The following is a 20,117-nucleotide window of genomic DNA, read 5'->3' on the forward strand; positions in this document are numbered from 1 at the left end:
AACATAGGTTTTTTATTTTGTTTTTATAGTGTTGTAATTATACCACAAAATTTTTCTTGATTCTGCTAAATATTAAGCATCAGTATTTCCATGTTATTAGTCTCCATAAACATCGTTTTAATGCCTACATTGTATTTTTTAAATAAACTTATTTATTTTTGGCTGTGTTGGGTCTTTGTTGCTGCACGCGGCTTTCTCTACTTGCAGTGAGCAGGGGCTACTCTTCTCTGCAGCGCGCAGGCTCCTCATTGCGGTGGCTTCTCGTTGCAGAGCACGGGCTCTAGGAACAAGCGTTTCAGTAGTTGTGGCACGCAGGCTCAGTAGTTGTGGCTCATAGGCTCTAGAGCGGAGGCTCAGTAGTTGTGGCACACAGGCTTAGTTGCTCCACGGTACGTGGGTTCTTCCCAGACCAGGGCTCGAACCCATGTTCCCTGCACTGGCAGGTGGATTCTTAACCACTGCACCATCAGGGAAGTCCCACCTACATTGTTTTTGTTTTTGTTTTGTTTTGTTTTGCGCTGTGAGCAGGATATGATACATTGTATTTTGATGGTACATAAAAATTTGAATCAGAAAAGAACAGCAAGGATTAATCTCCTAAAACTTCTCAAAACCAGGGGAAAAAAAATGTTCTCTTATTGTTTAGCCTTCATTCATTTATTATTAGCCAGTAGTTTACCCAGAACATATTAATGTATAGCTTGTATGCTTCTGGCACTAAGCTGGGTGGTTAGCAAGATAATCAATCCTCGGAAAAATGATCTCCAAGACAAGAGGGATACATAATCCCTCACCTTATTGGATTCCTGGCCATTGTTACCACTGTGCTTCAGCTCTGTTCTGTGCAGATTAAATCAAATAATTAAGTGAGTTATGCTATGAGACTAATTTCCAGGATAGGAATGGTGAATGGGCCGCAATAACAAGGACCCAGGCTCACCTGAGCTAGAACAGAGGCAAGTCTGACCTCAAGATCCCTGCCCATGGTGAGAGAAGGACCAACACACATGAGTGCTGGATGGCTATCAAGTAAAGGACAATGCTTCCCATGCAGGCTTAGAATACCCTAGCTGCACTAAATCTAATCTGGGAAGCTGAACGGTCTTTGAGGAGGCAATGCCACATTGCAGAATTATTCCTAGACTAGTGGTTTACAGACCTGAGTTCTGGTTCTCATTCTGGCCCAAGCACAGGGAATGCATTTAACATATCTGAACCATAATTTTCCCCATCCATAACATAAGGGTGGATCTAGACATTCTCTAAGAGCCCTTCCAGCTAAATAAATCTGTGATTTTATGAGGCTATAAAAAGCAGGACTCACAGTCCACAGAAGTACCAAACCCAGCCATCTTACCACTTTTAAAGCATTATTTCAAACAACAAGAATGAAGAAAACACAGTTCCTTGCTGCTCTAGAAGTTACATACCTTCCAGTTCAATTACTGAGCTATTTTGAGTTGTGATCAATGCTCAGCCTGGCTGGCAATGCCGACAAGGCCAGGGCTGGGGTTTGAGCCTCTGGATCGTCCGGGAGGACAATCTGCTGGGTTCTCGAATGTGGCCACAAGATCCACACCTTCCCCATGGACCCACAGAGTGGGTGTGATGGATACAAATCTGCTTTTCTAATGCAAATGTTCAAGTATCACCTTGATGACTGAAGGTCACACTCTCATTACATGACATTCTCTGACAGTATGGAAACTAGAGAATAAATTCTCTTTATTATTGAAAAATTATTTTCAATTTTTCTCAAAATGGTTATTATTTCCATGTTATTAGGGTTAACTTTATAAATTCTTTAATAATTAGAGACTAATCCACGCCATTTAAAAAACACAAAATTAATAAGACTACTACCCTGATAAGTATAAGATAGTCTGTCAAACAATTTAGATACATATTTACACAATATAAAATTGACACAAATACATCCAGTAAGTAAACAAACTTTGCACTTAATAATTGCCTTTGCGCCTAAAAATCACACAATGTACTCTTAAACTCACTCCTATTCTACCTACCTCTTGAAATCAAAGTCTATCACTTGAAAAGAAAAAAAGGAACAAAATGTCATATAATAAACAAGTGGGCAACAGAGCATGCATTCCACCCTGCCTTACAGGAATTACAGTCTGTTAGTCTTATCAAAAAAATCATTACTCATCTGAAGATGATAAAGCCAAAAAGAAAAAAAAAAGTACCACATGGACACAGGGTGGGAATGGAAGGGTGGGACGAATTGGGAGCTTAGGATTGACATATATACACTACCACGTGTAAAATAGATAGCTAGTGGGAACATGCTTATAAAGCACTGGAAGCTCAGCTCGGTGCTCTGTGATAACCTAGATGGGTGGGATGGGGCGGGGGGGAGGTCAAAGAGGGAGGGGATATAGGTATACATATAGCTGATTCACTTCACTGTACAGCAGAAACTAACCCAACATTGTAAAGCAATTTTACTGCAATTAAAAAAATAAAAGAAAATAAAATTTTTAAAAAGTACCATCAGCTCTCAATGACCCAAGCACACATATTTCTTATGTTGCATTAGTCAGAGTCCCCTTGCTCAACCAAGGACATTAAACAGAGGTGATAAGTTTGTGTGTCTGCCTGTATGTACACCTTTGCAGGTAATGAGTCCACCCAACAGTACATTCGGAATCTTTTTCGAGACAGAGCCAGTGCGGGTGTTAAAGCTACTTTCACCCTGTGAAATGGCGTCATTATCTGTCCGTGCTAGTACACATGGGGTTGTAGTGCTCAGTCACTAGAAAGTAGTAAGATCCCATGTTGATGGCGGGGAGGGGAGGCGGGTGGCCAAGTACAATTAAGAAAATAGCATCCATTCAACTGGCTTATTCTCAGAACATCTTCCCTCAGCTTCAATTAAGTGTTCAGTAAATGCAAGCTGAATATCTTGAATGAACACGCAGCCAACTGCATACTGAACACATATCTAACGGCGCTACCTCCACGACTCACAGCTCAACATAGTCAAAGTAGAACAGGTGACTTCACTTCTGGCCATGAAGGAATTACAGTATCCACAGTCAACCTTCTTCTAGGAAAAAAAAATTATTTTTAACAGGAAGCATTTTAAGAGTACAACAGGCAGTGTGGGAGGGTCATCCTTCTGAGAGGGAAACAAGCGAGGTGAGCCCCAGGATTGTCCGTGCTTTCTACCTGGAGACAACGCGCAGACCTCAGCGCTTCGAGGGGAACGCCAGATAGAACAGGGCAACCTCGCAGAGATCAGAATTCACAAAGGCTGAGATGGCCAAAGCAGAGAAGGAAGCAGGGCTGGGCAGAGGATGAGATGAGATGAGCTGCAAAGCGGGCTCCTGAACAGCCTCTCCCAACCCCACAGTGGGCTCAGGAGGCGAAATGGCCCTTCAGAGCTGTCCTGACTTGGTGTAGACGGTCCTCACACTTCCACTTCATCAGTCACTAGAGGTGGGGCCCCTGCAGCCCCACCCGCCCCTGTGAAGGGGCGTAACACCGGGAGAGGTGGCTTGCTGCCGCCGGGGCGATCCCGGAAAGGCTGGCAGCCCTCCCAGAGGCTGGGAGACCTGGGCTGAGTTCTTAAGGTCATCAGTCTAGTGATCTTACTTCCCTGCTTAAAACACTTCAGAGGCTCCTCATCAACTGCACAGCATTCCAGGCTCTTCAAGATCTGGCACCTTCCTCCTTCTCTATCCCCGTCTCCTGACCCAGGCTACGAACATGGCAAATGAATCCAAGCTCTCTTTAATGTCCCATGTTGTCTCTCACTTTTCTGTCTTTGCACATGGTGCTTCTCCTACCCAAGCTCCGGGGGAATGAGAAGGTCTGCCTTGTGCTCCCTATACACCCCATACCTCAAACTCAGCACAAATATTCCAACTGTCAGGTCCCTGTGTCTGAGACCCCATCTGATCCGTGAGCTTCTGGAGAGTACCACCTCCTTCTTTGTAGCCACAGCACCAAACACCAAGTCTGATGCAAAGTAGGACACTAAACAAATGTGCAAGGAGTCAATGGAGGGATGAATGGATAGAACCATCAAGCATCCTCACCAGGTACCTCCTACTGAAACTGTGCTGAGAGTCACTTCTCCCTTCTCCCCACAAGGCTGCTGTACCCCCATGTTCTCTCATCTTAGAAATTTTACCTGCATTGTGGTCTATGACAGGGCCTATTTTCTCCTTTTTAATTTACCCTCAATATTCCGTCCTGTCTGATATGGTCTAGGAGCGGGAAGATGCTCACACACTTCTCTTCTGGCCCCAACAACCCGGCCATGGCCCTTCTCTAAACTTTGAGCTTCGTGGCTGTTGTTTTTTTTTTTTTTTAACATCTTTATTGGAGTATAATTGCTTTACAATGGTGTGTTAGTTTCTGCTTTATAACAAAGTGAATCAGCTATACGTATACATATATCCCCATATCTCCTCACTCTTGCATCTCCCTCCCACCCTCCCTATCCCACCGCTCTAGGTGGTCACAAAGCACTGACTGATCTCCCTATGCTATGTGGCTGCTTCCCACTAGCTACCTATTTTACGTTTGGTAGTGTATATATGTCCGTGCCACTCTCTCACTTCGTCCCAGCTTACCCTTCCCCCTCCCCGTATCCTCAAGTCCATTCCCTAGTAGGTCTGCGTCTTTATTCCCATCTGCCCCTAGGTTCTTCTGACCATTTTTTTTTTCTTTTTTTTCTTAGATTCCATATATATGTGTTAGCATGCGGTATTTGTTTTTCTCCTTCTGACTTACTTCACTCTGTATGACAGGCTCTAGGTTTCACGGCTGTTTTTCATCTCCTGGACCAGGGGACCCACTCCTCATCCACTAGGTCATCCACCACCACCCAATGCCCCTTCACAAAATTCTCTTCCTGATGCCACAATACACTTTTTCGCTTCAAAACAATTCACTAGCTTCTGCATTTTAAGCAACAAAAACAGTGCTACATTTATATTTCATCACAGAAAACATCAGGCTCTGGTCTAGGACAACTTTTCCCAAATTCAAAATATTCAATACCTCTGTAGGGAAGGGATAGTTATCATCTAATATAAATTCCTTTTTTCTTTTTTTGTTGCATGTTCAACCTTTATTAACTGTCACTTCTTTATATCTAGAGTACAATGAAGCTTGCACTTATAATAATATAAAAGGACTATGAGGCTTTGCAATGTCCTAAAAGATTATGAAACTCAAAGAAAATTTCAGTTGTAGTCAAGATGTTTATAATGTTAATAGTCTAAGTCTCTGAAAATGAGCAATCTAAGTATATTGGGTCCAGTTATGGCAGAAAACAGATAAAGTAGAAGATACAGATCTATATCCAAGAAGACCCACTCTAGACAAATTATATTAGCGCAAGTTTCAACTATGTTGATAAGTGCTATATATATATCCTAGAACGGCAGCAAACTATAGCTAATGCCTGACACACCTAAAGCTAAAAGGTTCCAACAATGAAAACATGCCTTTCCCATCTCAGTCCCCAGAAGGTACAAGTGAAAAATAAAACAGACAAACACAATCGATTTAAGGAACAAATAAGAATATAAATACATACAAAAGCTAAGTAACCAGCCCTTGAATAATTTAAAGTTGATTATAATCTCTCCTATATCATATCTGCTCAAATATATTCTGCCCTTTTCTGTGTTTACTGAAACTGAATTTGGTTATACATAGATTATTATTATAAAATACAATAAAATCTCCACAAAAAGCAAGCCTCATTCCAAATATCAAAGGCCAAAAACTGCTCACAAAGATTCACGTACAAATGAAACTCATGGAATGCAGCTAATTCCTGAGGCTTGACTCATAAGACTAAACATGGTTGAAAGGACAAGATCACAAGGAATATCTGCCCACAGTCAGTACAAAGTGTGCCTGTCCAAAACCACATTTACTCACTGCATTCGATTCAGTTTAAAAAAAAATAGAAGGCTATATAAAAGAAATTATAATGAATGGGGATTGTGTTAAAAAATAACAACTGTTTCTTCTTTCTAACCTTTCTGCTGTAATAATAGAGTGAAGAAGCACATGTTTGATCTTAAATTTTAAAATATAAAAGAATAAAAGAGAACTGAAGCATATTTAACCAATAAATGATACCTAGTTCATGATAAAATAGAGTGCTTACTATGCATTAAGCATTTTACATAATACACTAAGTATTTATATATATTTCATTTAAGCACCGTAAAACATCTCTGACAGGGACACTAGAAATATTACCAATATTGGGGGAGTGAGGTGCCTTATCCAAGTGGCTCAGCCAATGAACCGAGTCTCAGAGTCACATCTGTCTCACTCTTGAGTCCACATGCGCAACCCCTGTTTCATATAATCCCAAATTATGACAGTCAGGAGAAGAAAACTTTTCAAGTAATTATATAATTCACTCTTTTAATAACATCAACATTTGTTTTTAATCAACAGTGATGGAAATTCCTTGACCCACTAAATATAATATCTGGAGTACGATTTAAGTTTTCTTTGGTGACTTAGAATCACCATTATTAATTACTGTACTTGGCTCTAACTACAACCATGTATGGCACTTTACCTAGCTCCTCACGAAATTCATCCTAAGGAGTACATCATTCAAGATGACATTTTTCAGGATGCAAAAAGAACTACCTCTTCTCACGCTGGCTCTGCCGCGTACCCTTGCCATGACCACAAGCAGTCACCTGATGCTCTCTGAGCTTCCAATTCTTCTGCTGTAACATAGGGGCCCAGGGCCCTGCCTACCTCACAGTTTGTTAGAAGGCTCTAATGAAATAATTAATATAAACATGATCAAGAAACTATAAACTGCAGCAGGACTGTAGGCTTTATTATCTCCCTTCAGTGAAATGCTTGGATTTTAAACTCTTCCTCTCAGATACTACTTTAAAAAGCAATGAAATTCATATATGGCTAACAGTTTCCACAGTTCGACAGTAGTTTGTCTGGCTAGCCACTCAGAAGTACATTACAGCTTCCAATGAGGAACATCAGCAATTGTGCTTTTGTTCTAATGGCTTCTGCAAGCCCACAGCACTAAGGCTTGAGAAGCTTGTGTTTCCTCGAGTGGTGTGAATACATAGTACCTTAACCACTGGACATGTGCACAAAACGCAACAACAGGCTCCCTGATGTGGCAGATTAATTCAGACTTTGAGAGAGTAATTAATTCCGACTTTTTGCATTTCTTTAAGGAAATTAATCTGTGTTATATCTCCGATGCAAAGAATCAAATTATTCGTCTATAGCAACATCCCACAAAGTAACTGAAGACCAGAAACAACCATGTGAACAGTTTCATAGGTAATTAGAAGATGTAAAAGGTTTCCTCTAAAAAAAAACCAAGTTCTGACACATATGAACAGATAATTCACCTAAGAGGAAAATACTAAACAAACATATGTAAAAATGTTCACCTTCCCTGGTAGCCAAAGAAAATATATGCTACACTATATACACAGTAACCATTTGGGAAATTAATATGGTGGTATGTAGCTTGAAACATAAAAATGCTCAATAGTCCCACTCCTGGGAATTTATCCCAAGAAGCAATTAATTAGACATATACAGATAAGTAGACATATACATTCTCAATTAACATTGGAATGCTTTGCAAAATCTGATACATCAACCTGGAAAAAAAAAAAGTTTTTAATCAAAACAAAACCAATCATTTAAAAGTCTATGGAAAATACTAAACAAGAATATACTAAGTAAGATAAACAATATAATGTTTATGTTCGATAGGAATGTCAATATATAAATACATATTCATGTGGGCAAAGACTGAAAAGGTAAAGTGCAAAAATGAAAATTGTTGTTAGTGATGTAACTTATGGAATTCTCATTCAAAACATTTAAGCAAAAAAAAAAAAAAAAACATTTAAGCATTATTGCTACCTCATCTTCTAAATGAAAAATATGTAACTCATGCCATTTCTTGAAAAACCACGTAAAATCAACTTCTGCCAAAACACTTCCACCAACTGAAATAAAATACCTAAAATTTAGGTTATTATCTATAAAATAAGAAATAAGCAGAAAAGAAAATATTCCCTTAAGACTGTGATTTGTGGTTAATAAGAATAATAATAGTAAACCTACGTCTTCCCAGTGCCCCTACGATGTTTATCACTGGTTGGTACTACAAACCTAAGAATCCCCACGATAACCTTTACCAGTTTGTTGAATTCCGCTGCAGTGCTTTTCCAGACTAACTGAAGAACTTAATCTTGTGGTATTTGTAAAATACGTTATCTGTGGTGTACTGAAGGGAAAACACAAGTATTTTTGTCTACTCTTGCCTATTTATCTGAACACGTTTAAATCTCCTCCTTTGTCTCAGTCCTTGTTAGATGAACTTTGGAAGCCCCTTGATTTCTCTGGGGAGTTACATATTATCACTCTCTCTTTTCTCTCTGCACACAATTAACAGCCTATGTCAAATTGGCTTCTCCACCCTCCCAGCTTCCTTTCTAGGATACACTAACCCCCTGGGGAGGCTTTCTTGGAAGAAATGAAAGACAACAGACTATTTATGGCAACTGTCAGAATTCAGGGGATGAAGACCCTTTGTGGGCTCTGCCAGATCTCCCCACAGATTTGTGGGCTGCATCTCTGGGGTCTGCCTGTCTCCTTCCTCTGCCCACAGTCAGCATTCCTTGGGGTTGACTCCAGCAGGTGGCCTCTCAAATAGAGGAGTTCATTTTTAGACATGTTGGGTCTCCTTTCTCTGCCTGGTGGGGAAGACATATTTGCAACAAGAAAACGATTTTAAAATTAACCTTCTGATAAAACTTGCATGAAGGAAGGCTTCTCAGTATCTTTTATCATTGAGACAACTTAACCTTACCGCAGTTTTTCCCATCATCGTCTTCTTAGTTCATGAGGCAATATGACTCTTTAAATTCCTTAGCACCTTTCAGGTACAGAACAGACTTCTCCTATGTACATTCCTTCCCTTGATAGACGGTAAGATCATTCTTTTCCCAATTTTATTATTCCTATATAAGCAAAGACCCAAAGGTTGTCTTGGAAGGCTCTCAAACACTCCAGCCTGAAGGGACTTCCTTTCTTCCTGGATGTAACAGAATCCTCCATGCCCTGTGACCCTTAGCTATAGAGAAAAGGCACGCTTTTTTCCCCCTTAGGTTTATTATCCCAGAATGCAAGGGTTCAGTTACAATCTGCATATTATCATCTTCACATCCATGAATTCCTTCTGTCCCTAATGTAAAAGAAGAAGATTCCTCAAGGATCTGGGTTCTTTCATATGGTTAAAAGAACCAACAACATGTACTGAGAGCATGAAGCAAACCGCATTATTTAATGGATTGGGTCAGATATTTAGGGTTATGCCTAAAATTTGATTGCTGCTTTTAAAAAAAAAAGCTTCAGCAGCAGAAAATGAAATGCCTGAAATCAAGGAAGAATGGATGTCAGCAAATCATTATCTTGATTCCTGTGTGGCCCCAAATATAAGCTATATATTAACCAACTTGTCTAGACAACCAACCAATCCCCACAACCTCACCGCCCTCCACCCCAAGGTAAGGGTGTATACTGTCCCCACAGCAGGCCTGTTGCTGGGGTTTTAGGCCCAATCCAGTGATGTGGATGTATCAGGCTCAGACCAACGAGATCTAGACATGCCGGCCCGGCGGGGCACAGAGTCACATTCAAGCTCCCACCTGTGCCATTTCACGTTCACCCACCCACTCACCACCTATGTGGTACCAATTCAAACGGTCCAGCCTGTAAAATACAGAAAGCCACACCTTGAGACAGACAGCCACAAGTGGCATGGTCAAGGAAACACAGGAAAAAAGAGGGAAACTCAGAATAAGAAAGCAAATGAATACATACACAGAAAAACATAGACACATTCATTCTGAAATATAAAATGTGCCTCTTTGATCCCAAACACTTAGTGGCTTTTAAAAACACCATGATCAGCTAGAAAATGAGAGCCGTGACACTTTACACCACTGTAGGTCTTCCAAAGCATTCTGCAATTCTATTTCAATCGCAATATTAAAACATGGAGATGGTTCTTCTTTCTATTTCCTTAACCTGTATTAAGGCAAAATATGAATGTAGGTAACCAAGTCAACTGCCATGCAGCAGGAAAAACGGAAACTCTCAGAAACCTCCTGTTTGTACAAATTGTTCCCCAAAACCTTCCTGCCAAACTTTTGACCTATTGTTTCTAAACTTACCAGTCCTTGGCAATGAGTGGCAATAAACTTAAAAAGTGAAGTTTTGGTCATGAATCATAGTTCCTATTTTGACTAACATTCTAAGTTATATACTTCCCACTTTTTTCTTCAAGTTGCACGGGCCTGCTATTTTTATATATGAAAACAGCCATAAAGTGCCTTTTTTCTCTCCCTGAGGGCTTCCCATAATGTATTTATAGGACTGGAAGTTTTCCAAACCCAAACATAATTTACTGTGCCATTTTCAATGACTGACAATTTTGGTTTTGTTTTTCTCTTATCCTAAGGGAGAATCAATTGTCCAACAAACTGATGTATACTTCATCCTTTTTTCCTTAGAGACCAATGGTCAAAATTGACTTTGGTCTCAATTGGTCTATTTCTGGCTCTGAGTGGATGTTAATCCTCAAAAACAGGTTTGTTGGACTAAGTAACAAACTGGGCATCCAAGGGCAGTGGTTCTGACTCCTTCTGTCTTTTCACTTACTCACTGGGAGTCCTTGAACAAGTCTCTGTATTATCTTAGTTTCTCTGAACATAAGATGATTACCAAAGCAGTCAAAAGGAACAACTAGAGAGAAGCCCACACACTGCAACAAAAGATCCCGCATGCCGCAACTACGACCCAATGCAGCCAAAAATAAATAAATAAATAAAATTGTCTTAAAGCGGGGGTGGGGGTGGGGTGGCTGCTGGAACCACCCCAGAGATTTGAATGCGGTCAGGCCTTGATCTATTTCAAGTCCTTAGGAGCTCAGGGTCTACCCAAGAGGTATCCACACTGGGAGAATTTGGAGGTAGAGGCCCCTATGTGTGAATCACCTTATGAAGTCCCACCGGAGAGAAGGAAGAAAGAGTACTCAAAAACTGAGACACTTTAGCTTTCTAAGGTCAATCTACAGCAAATTCCTGTGATCAGCTCAGGAAAAAGGTAGGGCCCTCAGGTCCATCACAGTTTAAACCAGAATCACTGGGACGACCCCAGTCCACAGACCTCCCTAGAGCACAACAAAGTTAAACAGAGGGATCTTCTAAGATACACCCCTTGCAACAGGCACTTTGGCCAGAGATCCTCTTCCATCCTGAAGTTTCTGGCATGGTCTGGGGGCTTCGGGACCCTGGAGAGGGCATCGGCCAGCTCTTCCACCTCAGCAGCCAAGCATCACCATGGTGACACACTGTTAGCCCTAGTCCCTCAAATACACCGGCCTAAAGATTCATGCCAAAAAACAGAAAAAAAAAATGTACTGTAAATATTTACATTTTGAAAGTTTTATTTGTTATTTTTTAAGATGTGAAGTTCAGACACAGAAAACAAACTTATGGTTACCAAAGGGGAAGGGGGGAGGGATAAATTAGGAGGTTGGGATTAACATCTACACACTACTATACATAAAATAGATAACCAACAAGGACTTACAGGGAACTATAGCACAGGGAACTATATTCAACATTTTATAATAACCTATAAGGGAAAAGAATATATATCTGAATCACTGTGCTGTACACCTGAAACTAATACGACACTGTAAATCAACTATACTTCAATTTAAAAAAAAAAAAAAAAGTGAGGTTTTTTTTCCCTCCACATTCCGGGCACTATTAATGAGTATTTCTTAACTCACCCAATGCTTTTTTCTATTCTGTTAGTCTAAATCAATCAAAGGACTTTCACTTCACCAGTCCCATTGTGCAACGTCCCATCAAGGTCTGTGATTCCAAAAAAGCAGGCGACAGCTTGAGTGAACCGGTCCAGTAACACCAGTGCACCTCCTCCACCCCAAGCTCGACTTCCCCTTAGAAGAAGGAAGTGATAGGGTTGGAAGACAGCCCTAAAATGCTGTCATTGTTATTGTGAACCTTTAAATAGACCTTTGAATCTGTAAAGGATTTGGGGTTCTGCTCACAAAGATCCTGTGGGAAAGTCAGTGCTGCTAGCCCCATCTTCCACTTTTATCTACGTCCCATGCTACATTATTACTAGAAACTAGGACTCATAAAGTAAAAACTACCCCCCAAAAATGAAATCAGGATTATTTAAAAATCAAAGACTGAAAGGGTTCTCTTTACTCATGTGATGATGAAGTTAAAATCAATTTGGATGACACCATCTCTGAGAACTCTGCTTGTCTGCTAGTTTTAACTGCATGTCCTCTGCACAACAAAATTTCTTTAAACACTTTTCCCCTTTGACGTTTTTTAATCTTCTACATCATTAAATGAATTTTATATGGCAAAACATGCAAAGAAAAGGAGAATTTCAGAACACCTGTGGTAATATTAATTTTGACTAAAAATACAGAAAGCTGAAAGAAAAATGCAGCTTGTTTTCAAAATGTTTAATATATTGCTAATTTTTCAGCAAGATTTTTGGTTTTGCTTTGGGATTGCACGCTTAAAGTCCATAGTTTTGTCTCTTTATGCCTCTAAAAATAAAAATGTTTCTTTTGAACAACACTCTTAAAGTTCTGGCTGTTCCCAGGACAGAAGAGACTAGTTAATCAGCAATTTTTAAGAGAAGGGAGCTCAGGCAGGTTACAGAAATTCTTCCCGGGAGCCCTTGGCCTATCCTCCATCCACAATATCCAGCAAATTACAGTACTTTGTTAGCTACCAACAACAAAAGAGACCTACAGAGCCAGGAGGGTGGGAGTGAGGCAGTGGAGAGGGGGAGGGCAGAGGCGGGGTTGCTGGGGGATTGGGGGGGGAGGGGAGGCGGAAGCGATGCTCCAGGAAAAGGCAACCTCCAGTACTAAAAGTATTTTTAAATGTTTTTGTACAACAAAAAGAAGGTTAAAAAAATTTACATGAACAAAACATTGGATGCTCTGAAGGATGGCTATCTAACAAATGCAGTAATTTGTAAGTAGAAAGAAACAAGGAAGAGAGGGAAGGAAGCAAAGAAGCCAGGAAAACAAAACCAATAGGAAGATTACACTTCAAGCCTGTGAAAGGTTTAACTGTCCTAATCCTGGTGTTTAAGATCCTTGAAAACAATAACCTTCTAGAAGGCAGATACAAGAAGCCAACAAAAGAACAAACAGCCTAACATGTACCTCTGTCAAGTTCCTGCACACTGGGGATAAAAAAGGGGAGGGAACCAAAATCATGAACCACCCAGATAGTTGTTTTTTATTATTATTTTTATTTTATATTGGAGTGGAGTTGAGTAACAATGTTGTGTTAGTTTCAGGTGTACAGCAAAGTGATTCAATTATACATATACATGTATCTATTCTTTTTCAAATTCTTTTCCCATTTAAGTTACTACAGAGTATTAAGCAGAGTTCCCTGTGCTATACAGTAGGTCCTTGTTGGTTATCTAACAACCCAGAGAGTTTAAATAGTGAAAGTTCCTGGAAGAACTTCCTGAGCAATGGCCTCAGTCCTTCCATTCACTTTATAGTTTCCTTTATACGCTGTGGCCCATTTGGGGTTCACTAAGGAGGCAAGGGCACCACCCATTTTCCTGCTTTTGATTTAATAAAGAAAAAAAGAACTTTATAATTTCCCATAAAGGCTTTCCTCCCACACTTTAGAGTTACAATGAGGTCAACCCTTTCACCTACAGGACCATGTAAATATAGGGAAATTAAGTCCATCTTCACAATCAAGAATGTTGAGACTATGTCAAACCCATTTTAAATAATGGAACATGTCCATGTCTACAGTCACAGGTGATGTCACTGGTGTACTTGACGTGAACCTGATTCGGGGATACTGAAAGACCCTTTCCAAATGTGAACACCTATGGAAAGACAAAGCGATGACAGGTTTTATGTGGCTTATATAAGTACAGATGTTAATGAGTATTAAATACTAGTTTCCAAAAAAAATACAAAAATAATATACACACAAATCAATAAGGAAAAGACAAACAACCTAACAAGAAAATAAGCAAAACACCAGAACAGGTGAGAGGGCATTAAAAAAAAAAAAAAAACCCTAATTATCCAAAAATAAGTGATAAGCTGTGACATATTCATACGTTAGAATATTAAACACTGAAAATGAATAATGAGAGTTATACATGTCAGTATGAATGCATGTCACAAATATAAAGTTGAAGGAAAAAAGCAATTTGTAGAAGAATGCATACAGGATGGTACTAACTATGTATACTCTTAAAAATATTGCTTAGGGGGGGTCCACGATGGGTCTGATATTCAGCTAATATACTTTGGCATGGCTGGATCTGTTGCCAGCATCCATTATGAGTGGCAGTGCCTACACACTACCAGGTTACTAAATACTTTGAAAATTAACATTCATATGCAACAAAACTGTAAAGAAATGCATTTGAATGATAAACACCAAATTCAGGACAGCTGCTACCTCTGTGGAAGAAGGGGTCACGACCATGTTAGGAACAATTTGTTTCTTAATTATCATGCCAAAGCATGTAAGGACTTAAGGGCATGCTGATTTATGCCTCTTCATAGGTTTTAAATAATGCATAATACTTTAAACACACACACACACACACACACACACACACACACACACACACACACACATCTATGACAGCAGGAGCTTTGAGCCAGGAATCTGGAGGTAGCATTTTTACTCCTTGTTCTGCCAATTACCAACTGTACCTTGCCATCCCTGAATCTTGGCTTGTCATCTGTGAAATGAGAGGATTCAGGTATCATTCAGGTCTAAAATTCTGAATTAAATTCGATATGGTGGGTGTTGAACTCTCTGGATTCTAATAACGACCCATCACTTCTCACTGTACAAGTGTACAAATCATACATGAGACAAGACTTATTGACTCACTATGGACAGCACATGCACATTTTAAAGTCATCCCAGGAATGGCCTTTAATTCCACCACACTCTCTCCTTCGTCATCCTTTGTGATGATGGCAGACCTTTGAGAGCTGGCTGGCTGTGTTTAGGAGAGCAGACCAAAGAATATCAGTAAAGGGGCGGGGACAGTTTAAATGACCCAAGACAAAACATACTTTGTATTTAGTTGTGCTTATAGGCTGTTTTATATAATCATGATACTCCTGAGGTGGAGAAACTGAGATCGTTATCATTAGTGATTCATTCAAGGACATAAAACTGTCTGGGACAAACCCAGGATTTGAATTCATCGTTGGTATCTTAGATAAGTCGAGTAAGATACTGCTCTTACTCAACTTACGATCTCTCCATTATTTCTCTCACACCCTCAAGACTCGTTTTAGAGAAGAGTTCCCCTCTATTCCCTACAATCCAACTTTGACTAGTTTACCAAGATTTGTACGGCACACAAAGCAAACTAGCAAATCCTTAGGTCACTCAGGAAATCACTGTAGATTTTAATATGTAGCTCACAGACGGTGGTACATAGAAGTTGGTTTAGAAAGTGCTATGACTTAAAAAGTAAATGACATTTCTTCTCATTACTTTAGATTAGGGTTTTCATACCATAATTTTAAGGAAATTGTTCTAGAGAAATTTTTTCTAATTCAAATCTTCCCCAAATTAGAGCTCCTTTCAGTCCTTTTTGAGTTTCTGTTTCTCTTTAACTCTTTACTTCCAAGGAACCATCCATTACTGCATTGGTAAGTGGGGAGTTCTAACTAAATACTAGACACCCAGTCTTACCTCACCTTGAAATCTTAGCATTCTGACCGGTTAGTGGGAAAGTAGATGAGAAAAAACAGCTGAAAAATTAACTGTTGTGTGATTTGGAAGCTGTTTTTTCTAGGGTGCCAGCCAGCAGTGCCACTCTTCAACAGGTATTCATTTGTTTTAAAGATGTTGAATCAAGCAACTATGGAAATACAGGGTATCTGAAAAAGGGATTTGAGCTCTGAAGTAGTAGAACCTCAAACTGTGAAATCATCCCTTCTCCCAGGCTTCCCTTGTGACTTGCTACAGAGTTTGCAAGCTAGTTTCCATTTCATTTCTAAACATGGCAGAAGTTTCTCACCTGAAGAGAAACAACCAGAATTATTTGTTTCTTAGTTTATCCTAAAGATACAGTTCCCAGTTCTGTGGGCACAATTTACGATCTGATAAGAGGTCACATCATCTCAGGGAAAGAACAGAATGTACTTCTGTGTATACAAAATTATCTTTGTTGTTACTTGTAACATGCACAGCGACTCCATTAGAAACTTGTCTGGCTTTAAAAAAAAAAAAGCCTGTATCTGCCCACTTCTAAAGTTACTTTTTCTTCAGTATATATACTAGGTCATTGAAATATTTAGAAGTTATATACCTCCCTGTGAAGAAAAACTTCCTAAAACATAAATAATCCTTCTGACCCCTTCACTCCAGTAACTCAGATTACAAAACTCTTAAGTTTTCTTTCCATGGAATTTCAGATTACAGTTTTGAGATTTCTAAGAAATATTTTTTCCTTCTCTCAAAGCCTTCCCCATGGAAAGATCTCTGACCCATCCCCAGCCCCCAAAACTCATATAATATAAAACATCCTCAAAAAGGAATACACTTAAGTAGTTCTCTCCCCATTGGTGAACAATTTGAACACTCTCAAGAAAATGTCTTATGCATTTTACAATATTTTCCTGAGTAGAACCAAAACTAGAACCCATGAAGAATCTTGAGAAGTAGGACCACAAAGACAAAAGAAAATCTCTGTGTGGTCCTTTGGTTGAAGCTCCTCCAACTTATTTAGTTAACAAGCTGACTAAGAGGGGTACTGAGATCTGTATCTGCTTAAAAAGCATACCTCAATATTTGCACATTCCTTCTGACATCTACAGTGCAATAAAAGTGAAATATAGTGATGTCTCCTTTGTTGTAGCTTGAGGGTAAGAAGCAGGTAAATTCTGCTTACCTGGATGAACAAAATTGTAGGTCCTCTGTTTGATAATAATGATAAAACAGTAATAAGTATAGTTAATATTTATTTAGTTTGTAATTTGTGCCGAATATTTTACATGCACCATCCCTTTAATCCTCACAAGACAGACACTATCTACCCCATTTAGGGAAACAGGGAAGTTGAGTAACTTCCCTGAGACCACACAGCAAGTTACTGGCAACTCCTGCTTGAACACAATGTGCAGGCTCTGAACTCCATGTCCTTAAAGTTCCTAACAGGCAAGATATATTGAATTGACTAACTTGTTGCACGATTCTATAGAGAAATTTACCAGAACACATATAGTCTGAACACTTCAACATATGAAGTAATTAACAGATTAATATAGTTACTAAAATGGGCCTATGTTAGTTTAAATTCACATTCTGCCCTTTCTTCTCTTTAAAATAAATAAATAATAAGATGAAACCTGTTTTTTGTCCACTGTTGCAGTTAACTGGCAAGTTTGTGTAATAAATTAACTAACAGAACTGGTTTAGCAACAAATGAGAAGCTCAAGGTCTCTAAATTCTAATCCTAGGTATGTCACTGATTTGAAAGGTGATCCAACAGCATTTAACATTAAGTTACATTTGATGTTTACAGGGCTCTCAGAACACAGTCTAAAAAGAAGAACCTGTATTTATGAAACTTCAATAATAAACCCTAAAACCAAATATCTGGGTGAAAAGGAAAAAGCTTAAAATCTAGCTATTTTGCCCAATTACTGCCAAGGTTCCAAATGTTCATAAACATTCAAATGGGATAAACATAGAATTGTCCACAGTGATTATCTCTAGGGACAGAGACAACAGAAGTGGAAAGCGGAAATAATATGAGGACAGGCTTTTGCTTTTTAATATCTGTGTGTTGTATGTGTGTAGTTGGATTTTTGTAATTAAAAAAAAAAGATTTTAAGACATGCTCAAAGTCTTCCCAGACTTAATTTTCATCTGCATTCAAGAGCTTGACCTCAGGACTACACATTTCAAAGGGGATAACATTAAGGAGAAGAGCATCAGTCTCTCTGCCCTGCTCGTCCTCTCCAATCCAACTACAACAAGGCTCATTTTATAAAGTTAAAACCCACTCGTAGCCAAACTTTTCCATTTCATCAGAAGCAAGAGAAAAAAAAAAAATCTTGGAGTACTTCAACCTTCAAGTAGTTCTAAAAGGAAAGGAATATCAGAACTTGAGAAATAAGGTTCATTATGAAACTCCCTCAACATTCTTCAGGTAACAAATACTAACCGCCCAATTACAAGGAGATTCTCTCCTTGTGGTAAAGAAGATGTAATGACAGCCTGAATGAAGAAATGATGAAAAGTGCCACAGAGGGCAGCCCACTGCCTTCCGTACCCACTCACTCATTCTTCCTAGCCCCAGCTCTCCACTTGCTCCCACGAGCTTGAAGAGAACAATAAAAGTGAGAAATGCTTTGAAATTAGGGTAGATATTTAAATAATATCAGGCCTCTTCTCAGGTTCTATTTCTTCATCAATAAAAATACTATTTGTTTCCAATAATGATTTGTGAAGTTGCTTAGCATAAAACCTGAGACATAGTAGGTGCATAATAAATGTTAGCTTCCTTCTTTCAGAACTAAATTTCCAACTGCCAGCTAGATGTCCACTAATCTTTGAGCTCAAAAGACCCATCAGCAGACTTTAAAATAAAGACTGTTAGAAGGACAGAATGGATAAAGAAGATGTGGTATATATACATATAGTATATAATATATATATATTATATATAATGGAATATTACTCATAAAAAGAATGAAATAATGCCATTTGCAGCAACATGGATGGACCTAGAGATTATCATACTAAGTGAAGTAAGCCAGACAGAGAAAGACAAATATCATATGATATCACTTATATGTGGAATCTAGAAAATAAATAAATAAATACAAATGAACTTATTTACAAAACAGAAAGAGACTCACAGACATAGAAAACAAACTTATGGTTACAAAAGGGGAAGGCAGGGGGTGGGGGACGGATATACTAGGATGTTGAGATTAACATATACACACTACTATATATAAAATAGATAACCAACAAGGACCTACTGTATAGCACAGGAAACTATACTCAATATTTTGTAATAACTTATAAGGGAAAAGAATCTGGAAAGGAATATATACATGTATGTGTGTATATGTATGTTATGTGCATGTGTGTGTGTGTGTGTATTTGAAAAACTGAATCACTGTGCTGTACCCCTGAAACTAACATGACACTGTAAATCAACTATAGTTCGATTAAAAAAAAAAAGACCCATTAGCCCACCCCATCACCAGACCATCAGTTTTCTCCCACACTTTCTCCCTGTGGTATCTCTCTCGCAAGTAATGGCACCAATATTCTTTTCAGCACCTAATTTAGAATTCTCTCTCTTCCATCTCATTTTAATTCCCTCTGACTCTGTTCTCTGAATTTCTTCATCACTCACCTGGATTTCTGAAAACATCCTTGTAATTGGACTCCCTGCCTCTCCACTACATCTTTCAGAAAGTTATTATGAAATAGAGCTCACACCAAGCACACGCTGCGTGTTCCCACTGACAAGAAGAATATGGTCCAAACACTTCCATGAAAAAAAATCCCAAGATCTAACCACAAAGCATCTATCCAGACCTCTCCCACTACAACCTGCCATGAGCCCTGTGCTTCAGTGTTATTCTTCAGCCCTCAATCTACGCTCCTCCATTCTCCACCCATGAAAGCCCTATTCTACACTCTAGACCCAGCTATACGCCCAGCTAAAACGTCAACTGTTCTCTACAAAACTAGCCCTAACTTCCCCAAAGGTGGCATTAATTACCACAGCACTCTGCTAGCACCTCAGGTGGCACTTCTTTCATTCTGGATCATAGTAGAGTGATTTGTTTACAAGGTTATCTTCCCCCAGTTCCTGCAGAAGGGGAGCCATGTCTGATTCATTGCTGATTGCCCTCTAACACCTGTCACTTAGCCCCTTGTTCACTGCACCCTTGAATTGAATGTAATAACTAGCACTTATTACTATGTGTTCTACAATGT

The 20,117-nt window shown here is 39.2% G+C and overlaps 1 protein-coding gene across 13 annotated transcripts in view; it reads right to left on the reverse strand.

Moving 5' to 3' along the window:
- SYNE2 (spectrin repeat containing nuclear envelope protein 2) overlaps positions 1-20,117 on the reverse strand; it is a 330,405-nt gene that overhangs the window by 298,882 nt on the left and 11,406 nt on the right. Inside the window, exon 1 of one of the 13 annotated variants that reach the window (XM_079912184.1) lies at positions 8,179-10,987. The exons of 11 other annotated variants lie outside the window; for them this stretch is intronic. The gene's annotated coding sequence lies outside the window, so the exon portion shown is untranslated. Of the gene's footprint in view, positions 1-8,130; positions 10,988-20,117 lie in introns of those variants that run through there. One more of the 13 variants, XM_079912182.1, reaches the window with a different exon arrangement.

The sequence above is a fragment of the Stenella coeruleoalba genome (assembly GCF_951394435.1).
Source record: "Stenella coeruleoalba genome assembly, chromosome: 2".
Classification (NCBI taxonomy): Eukaryota; Metazoa; Chordata; class Mammalia; order Artiodactyla; family Delphinidae; genus Stenella; species Stenella coeruleoalba.